The 8,434-nt window shown below is 46.9% G+C and overlaps 1 long non-coding RNA gene across 1 annotated transcript in view; it reads left to right on the forward strand.

The window, feature by feature from the left end:
- LOC124418394 overlaps positions 1-8,434 on the forward strand; it is a 26,412-nt gene continuing 17,978 nt past the window's right edge. The window contains exon 1 of the long non-coding RNA XR_006939677.1: positions 1-7,319. This is a non-coding gene — a long non-coding RNA (uncharacterized LOC124418394). The remainder of the gene's footprint in view (positions 7,320-8,434) is intronic.

Here is an 8,434-nt window from a genome sequence, read left to right on the forward strand (position 1 = left end):
AGCCAAGAAGGCCAGCAGGATCCCAGGGTGCATTAAAAAGAGAGTAGGCCGGTAGGTTGAGGGATATTATCCTCCTCCTCTACTCTGACCTGGTGAGGCCACATTTAGACTGCTGTGTCCAGTTCTGGGCTCTCCAGTTCAAAAAAGTCAGGGATCTCCTGAAAGCAGTCCAGAGAAGGGCCACAAAGATGATGCAGGGCCTGGAGCATCTCCTGGTGGAGGAAAGGCTGGCTAACCTGGGTCTGTTCAGCCTGGGGAAAAGAAGACTGAGGGGTAGATCTGATAAATGTTTATAAATTTATAAAGGGAGGAGGGAGGCAAACGGATGAGGCCAGGCTCTTTTTGGTAGCGTGCAGTGATAGGACAAGGAGACCTGAAACTTGAACATAGGAAGTTCTGTACTAACATGCAGAAGAACTTCCTTACAGTAATGCTGACAGACCACTGGAACAGGCTGCCCAGAGAGGCTGTGGAGTCTCCTTCTCTGCAGATATTCAAGACCTGTCTGGATGCCTACCTGTGCAAAATATTGTAGAGAACCTGCTTTAGCAGGAGGTTTGGACTCGATGATCTCTTGAGGTCCCTTCCAACCCCCGCAGTTTTGTGATTCTGTTATCTGTAATCCAATATCCACAGTCCCAGCAAGGGCAGCTCTGCTTGTCTGGTGTCCCATGAGTCTCTAGGGACAGAAGCTGGGAGCAGATAGTATCCACCATATAGGCTGTGGTGAGAAGAGGTAAGCCTTGTGGGAGAGCATCCCGCTCCAGGCTGAATCTGTCTTGGGATAGCTCTCAGAGAAGAAGCTGGGGACATATCCAGCAGCCCAAGCCCATAGCCTCTTCTGAAGACCTCCAATCCTCTACTGTGGCCAGGGACAGCCCCATTCACTTCATCCAGGCTGCCTCTGACAGGCTGCAAGGCAAACCATCTTGCAACCCTGCCTGCACAGGGCACATGGGGGCTGTTAGCTTGAATAACTCTCTCAGAGCTGTAAAATAAAATGCACATTGCTCTTGGAAGACATAAAGATGCTGTGTTGGATGCAGTTTGTAGGAATTTAGCTCATTGCTAACAAGAGCTAGGAAGAGATGACGGGTGCCCAGCTCCTCAATTTATAAACTGGATCCCTTTAATGAGGCCATATTTTTGTGCAAGCATGCAAAAATAAATTGAGGTTGATTTAGGTTTGTTTTTGTTGTTGTTGTTTGTTTGTTTGTTTTAATTTTTAAAAGGCAGCTGCAGATGGGAGGCACTTCCCAGCTGAAAACACATGATGGGTTTCCATAGCACTGTGACACCTCCCTACAGCCGAAGCCTGCCTTCCAGGTTTGGGGATGATTTGCTTGGCTGCCCAGTGCTGCAAAGCACAGCATGACCAGGAAGCTGGCGTGGGGCCAGGGGCAATGAGGGCTCTTCCCGAGCTGCTGGGCGCTGAGCCTCTGTGACGAGATTCCTGCGGGGCCATAGCTGGCTTTGCCTTAATCCTGGCTCCGGCTCGGATGTTCTGTTCATAAGCCGCTTTGTGTGGCAGAGCTGAAACCCTGAAATCTGGAGCTGCCTGCTGCCACTCTGCCCATCTCACCATGTGGCCCTGCTGTGAGCCTTGCCTGGATTTTGCTGAACTCTGACATTTCACTTGCACTTTTGGTAATGATATTGCTGAGCATCACTATATTTGGGTACCTTGGGCATGATGCCAGCAGGGAAAAGCCTAGTGCACCGAGCAGTAACTGGCTTCCCCCTCCTCTTGGATGGCTCCAAACTTGGGGACAGGGCTCAGTGAGGCACGGGCGTGTGTGCAGCTGTACACCAGTCACGAGGGCACTGCGGTGAACCACAGCTCAGCGGGAAGTTATCTTTTGGGCACAGGGTTCCTGCCAAACCCAATGGCACCTCCTCATTCACCTGTGCTGCTGCTGAAACGTCCTTCCTTTCTCAGTGCTATCGCCCTGCAGATCTCTGCACCAGGGTACTGTGCACATCATGATCTTTACAACAGAGCACGCCCTGCTGCAGTGCTGAGCTCTCATTTCCCCAGTGTATTTTGGGTTGTGGAAGTGATGCTTACGGCATGCATACAGAGCCCTGGGCAGATTTGGCCATCCTCTGCCTTTTTTCATCCCAGACGGGGTGAAAAAGAAATGCTAGCAAGTGATGCTCAGTGAGTGCTGGGATCTCATATATGGGGCACTGGGGCAAAGGAGGAGGAGGTGAACTCAAACCATTTCCTTCACCGCCTTGGCCATATGGAGAAGATCCCAAGTTCAGCACCCCAAGTCCTAGCTACTGGGTGAGTGATGGACATGCATGTGGCCATTCCCTATGGTGGGAGAAGGAATGTGATACGTGTATTATATTCTGTCCTTTTGCTCAAAACTACCTAAAAATACATGCTTGAAGTTTTCTCATGGTACCTTTCCTCTCTCCCTACTTGCCTGTAAGTATTACTTTTTAATTTGCCCAGTAAGAAAATGATCCATTCCCGCATGGAACTTTTTTAGAATTTTTTTTAGAAAATGCATTGTTTCTTGCTTTTGGTTTTCTGTGGAGGTTATAATAGTGGTTGAAAATCCCAAGCCATATCCACCCACACAAAGTGAGTAGAAGTCTTTTGGTGACAGGGTATTGCTCCTGGCCTTGGCACCATGGGTGACTGTTGAAGGGGTACAGTACACAGCTCATGTCCTGATGAGAAAAGCTGATATGTGGCATCACGCCATGCCCAGATTTTATGCGCCCACCTATGCATGCAGATGAGCAAAGCATACCTCCCAAACCCACGGGTGTTAAAGAAATCCCTGCTAGGAGGAGACCAGAGGGTTAATTCTGGCTTGATCTCACTCACTCTTTGAATAATGAAATTAGCTGTTCTGGAGTCTCATAGAGGGCCGAGTCTAGTTTTCTTGCACAACAATATTCACCGTGCTCTTGATGCAAATGCACTTATGGTGAACTTTGAGCTACACATCTGCTATAAAGAAGTAACTCTTATTCCCAGTTGAGCACTGCTAGCACAAGAGCCAGGCTCCTTCTGTGTCTGAGTGTATTTTTGCTAGCTGCACTTAAGTCCAAAAAGCAGAGCAGAAGGGTAGTTGCAAACCTCACTGAAAAGCACTGACAGCCTTATTTGTGTTTGCTGGCTGAGAGAGAGCCAGGGATGAGCTCTGTGAAAGGCAAATGTGTGGCTGATCCACAGCCCACAGCTGGCAAAACTTCTTAAATCCACGCAGCGGCTTCCAACCAGCCATGGCTACAGGGAGTTTCACTGGGTGCTTTTGCTCCTTGCTTCTGGGTTGGTAAGGAGAGATGGCCTTGAGAGCTACGCTTTGTGAAAGGATTTGTTCCCTGTGGGTGTTGCATTTCCTAGCTGCTTCCCAAAACCCTGCTGGGGTGGGGTCTTCCCTCCACAGCCGAGGATGCTGCAGGCTGGTTGTGGGGAGATCATGATAAAACCAGAAGGGAAACCTGGAGTCCGACTCACTACTCACTTTGAATACTCATCCTTGAGTTCTTCATGTCCCTGTCAAACAGGGATTGAAGAATGGAACTCTGTGGGAACGGTGCCTGGCATTTTACAGAGCTGCTTGGAGCATTGCAGACCCAATGGGAAGCAGGGGGCCTCTCACCATTATTTGTTTTCATTGCAGTGGCTCATCTAATCCTGCCCTGGTAGTGGTCATGTTGACAGATGGCTGTGCAGGCTGCTGAAATAAAGCCATAGAGCAGTGTTACTTCTTGGGTGACTTCCGATGCTGCATTTCATCCCTTTACTGGTGGTTTTAAGAAAGCAAAAGGCATTGACACAAGGGAAAGACATAAAAAGGCATATGGATTCATTGCTCAGCCTAAGGGTACTGTGGGCCACGTAGCTGCAGAGGCTCTGATAGGGCTGGATCCAGTCTGAAGCAGTAAGAAGGAGCTATATTTGGGGGAGAAATTGCAATTCTAGTGGTATCTCTGTGCCCAAACCCCCTTACCTTTACAAGCAAGGAAAGGTGGGACAAGTGTGTAGGAAGGAGACTCAAATAGCAAAAGCTGAAGGTGATTTGTGTGATGCTGTCCCACTAGTTCTCAAATGGATGCATCATTTATTAGTGTGGCAGCAGCACTGATGGCATCTGTTAAACCATCACTGATGTTGTACATGTGGTGGCAAAGGCAGGAGAGTGGCATATCATGTGTGCACTGGGGAGCCTTACCCCTAACAACTGATGCCTAACACCATAGCCCTAACAAGCTTTTGGCTTATAAATAGATTCATCAGCTCCCTTTCCTTCTTCTGGGAAAATGCTGCCCCATCCAGCAGCATAGGCTGAGACACACCTGCACATATCCCAGATGGAGATAAGGGTGATCGTCGGCAAGCTCTGTGATCATAGGCAAGTGGAGTTCCGTGCATGCCACTGTAGGGCAGTCCATACTGACAGTGCAGATAGGGATGGAGAGATGAGTGCAAAGCAAAAAGCCTTTCAAATAATAAATCCCACAGACATCTTGGTCACCAGTGTGTGTAGAACTCAGCCTTTTCTTTTGGAAGGTGTGCGTTATCTTCAGCAGGTGGATAATGCACAGGAATCAAACAGCTAATGATGCTGAGCAGCTGAGGATCTCACATGCTTATCCTCAAGCATTGCCAGAGAGACAGTGCTTGTTTGAGATGATTCATCTCACCTGCAGCAGCCCAACTCATAGGGATAATAGAAAACCCTCCAGTAAATTTGGTGGACCCCAAGTAGTTCCCTGAAAAGGTTCAGTAACACCTTCACTGCCAAACAGCGCTCTTCTATGGCTTTTGATTTGGTTTTGGACATGGTTGGGTGTTTATTTCAGTAAATCAGTATTGTGAAAGACAATATTATTTGGCTGCCTTCTCCCTCCTGACTTGCAGGGCACATGTAGCCAGGAAACATTCAATCATTTTCTTCCTTTCTGCTTCTGTGTCATGGGGACAGGTCTCCTGACAAGAGTGGGAAAGCCACATGACATCAAATGTGGTCACAGCACCCCTTGTTGCTCTTTCAGGCCACAGTTGGAAGGAACACACTCACCTTGTAAAAAGCAAAGGAACATTTAAAACAGAAGTGAAACCAAGCTCAGCTGGACAATTCCTGAATCAGCATCACTGAACTTCAGAGTTTGCCCTGATCTAACCAGGAGCTGACTGGAGATCTCCATAGGTCCCATCTAGATTGAACCTGCCTGTCCTATGACAAAGGCATTGCTTGCCCTGAGCCAACTCCTTGCACAACACAATATGTAGAAGAGGGAACCAGGGGAACTTATCTAGCATAAACTCTTCCTGATACATCAGTCCCATGCCATCTGCCTGTTCTTCTCAATCTTGTCCGATAGAAATTGCAAACATGGTTTATCTGAGCAAGTCACAGGAAGAATAACACAACCTGCAGTCTTAGTTTTTCATAATATACACTACTGGGTAAAAAGTTGGATAAGGCAGCAGGTAAAGCATATTAACACACAAAGTAAGGCAGATCAGCGTTTATAATTCTTTTATCAAACTTCATTGATTTTATTCAACTTTGTTCATTTTATTAGTGTGCTTTTTTTCCTTCCTAGTCTTATGTCCTTCTCTGAGCTGGTAGCCTAGTACTACTCTACCTGTGGGACACAGCACTAGGCTGCTCATTGGTCTCAGTTCCAAAAGCTGATGTGGGGACGAGTAGCCACATTGAAATTACAGAACTAATCCATAAACATACAAACAAGTTATGCTAAGGTGAGGCATTTCAAGTCAAGTAATACTATTATATCATTAGGTTTCTCACTCCAGATCAGGAACTTTAACATAAAACCAAGCCAATTTTCTTCTTTTTTCTTCTTGTCATTTATTAGTTGTTGGTAAGGCAAGCATTTTGTGGAGGATACAGAATGCCCCATCAAAAATCCAAGTGCAAGCTCTTACACCTGGGTTGTGGAAACTCCCACTGTCAATACAAGCTGAAAGGATAGAGCACAGCCCTGCTGAAAAGATGATGGGAGCACTATGGAGTACTATGGAATACTATGTCCAGTTGTGGAGTCCTCAGTACAGAGGAGAGATGGACCTTTTGGAACATGTCCAGAGAAGGGCCACAAAAGTGTTCCAAGGGATAGAACATTGTCCCTACAAGAACAGACTGAGAGCTAGGGCTGTTCAGCTTGGAGAAGAGAAAGTTCCAGGGACACCTGAGAGCAGCCTTTCAGTATCTAAAGGGGGTCTGTAAGAAAGAAGAATACAGACTCCTTAGCAGGGTCTCTGACAGGACAAGGGGAAGTGGTTTCAAACTAAAGGAGGGGAGATTTAGACTGGATATAAGGAAGAAGTTTTTTGCAATAAGAGTGATGAGACACTGGAACATGTTGCCCAGAGTGGTGGTGGATGTCCCGTCCTTGGAGATGTTCAAGGTCAGGCTGGACAGCACTCTGAGGAGTCTGATCAAGCTGCAGATGTCCCTGATCATTGCAGAAGAGTTGGACAAGATGACCTTTAAGAGTGCCCTTCAACTCGAAAAGATTCTATGATTCTGTGACCTTAAAATGTTGAGTAATTGTGAAACTAGGACATCATTCTGTTGCCAGCTCCCGAGTCTTACTTTTAACATAACTGTCTTCAGCTTGAATCACCAGGACACGATAGGCCCTTTTTCAATGCTTTAAAGAGTCCATCAGTATGCAGTAATTCCCTCTTCGGCACATGGCAAGAAAACTGCTTAATAATCTTCTTTCGAGAAACAAAAGAGGACAACAATCTCGATCCTTTATTTTTCAGCTTAGATCATTATGTCGATGTTGAACATGACAGCAGGGTTCTGTAAGCCCTGTGCACCCTTTGCTCTGTGGGATTTTTACTCAGTTTGATTATGACAGGGGAAACGGTTTTAAGCTAGGAGAAGAAAGATTTATTAAATGTTAGGAAATTCTTTACTCAGAGAGTTGTGAAGCCCTGGCACAGGCTGTCCCATGCTCAAGGTCGTAGTTAGATGAGCAGCCTGATATGGTGGGGAGCAACCAGCACAAGGCAGACGTATTGAGCTAAATGATCATTAAGGTTTCTTCTAATGCAAGCCATTCTATGACTCCATGATTGACTCCTTACACAACATCAGGAGTTGCCAGCCTACCCCCAGAGAGACCTTATGTAGTGGGAATGCTAAGTCACGGCCTGAAACAGTGATTGAGCACCTGGGAGGAAGGTAGGGACCTCAGGTGTGAGCAATGAACCTGGGTGACCAGAAGGGGTGGAGCCAGGATCCACTGCCTCCCAGAACTTGTTGAAGTGTTGGCAGTGGAGATCTCTGCCTACCTGAGGTCTTCTGAAGGTAAGCAGATTTTTTTTCCTTTATTTCTGCAACTATGGCTGTTGCACTTGAGCAAATCCTCACTTGTTGTAGCCTGGGATCTTGTTGCTCTGCTGCTGTTGTTGTACTTTTCATCTTCTTGCACTTGATTTTGATGGTCAGGATCTGAAGGGGTTCAGGATCTGAGCTGCTCCAGTCTAAGCAGAGCAACTAAGCAGGTCTTTCTCTTCATTGGCAAAACCTCTGAAGCTCACTGACACGGTGAAGTGGACTTATCATGAAACAAGAAATGTTTCCTTAACTGTTCACTAGTACTTGGTTCTCTGTCCAAACTGAAATCCAACAATACACATCTGTGGCTTTCCATCCTCCTCATCCTTTGCTCCTGCACCCAAGGGAAAATCTGGGATGGGAAGAGCTGGTGAGATGCAAAGTGGTGACACAGCACAGAAGTGGGCCTGGAGACACCAGGGCCAAGCCTGCCTCCCCGAGGCCAGAAGGGAGCATCATTGCAGCAGAGGGCACATGGGCCAACCATGAGCCCTTCCTGTTCATTTTAGGGGTCTCTTTCTCTCCAGGGAAGGCTATAATGTACAGGTGTTTACTTTGAGCTGGGATGGTAGTATTTTCTTCAGAGTGTCAAACATCAGTGTGTTAATAGCTGCAGTGTTGTACAGAGCCAAGGCCATTCTCAGTGAAGGGCCCGGGGACCTGGGGGGGAACAGGATGAGGACAGCTGACTGAAACTGACCAAAGGGGTGTTCCATACCATGTGACATCATGTGGAAGAAGTTTGGAAGGTGATGGGAGTTCATCTCACTGTCCTCCACTTGGGGGGCTTGTTAGGTATCAGCCAAGGGATGGTGAGCAATTGCTTGTGCATCGCATCACTGTGCATTCATATGTGTGTGTGTATATATATATATGTATATATATATATATATACACACATACGTATGTAGTCATAACTGTTTTCCTTTTCTCTATCTTAGTAAATAGCTTTAGTTCAACGCATGAGTTCTACTTCCTCCACCCTTCCCCCCAAAGTTCTCTCCCCAGTCCCACTGGAAAGAGAAGAGGTGGGAGTGAGCAAATGACTGTGGTGCTGAGCCACCTGCTGGGTTAAACCACCATAG

This window comes from Gallus gallus, chromosome 6 (genome assembly GCF_016699485.2).
Source record: "Gallus gallus isolate bGalGal1 chromosome 6, bGalGal1.mat.broiler.GRCg7b, whole genome shotgun sequence".
NCBI classification, from domain to species: Eukaryota; Metazoa; Chordata; class Aves; order Galliformes; family Phasianidae; genus Gallus; species Gallus gallus.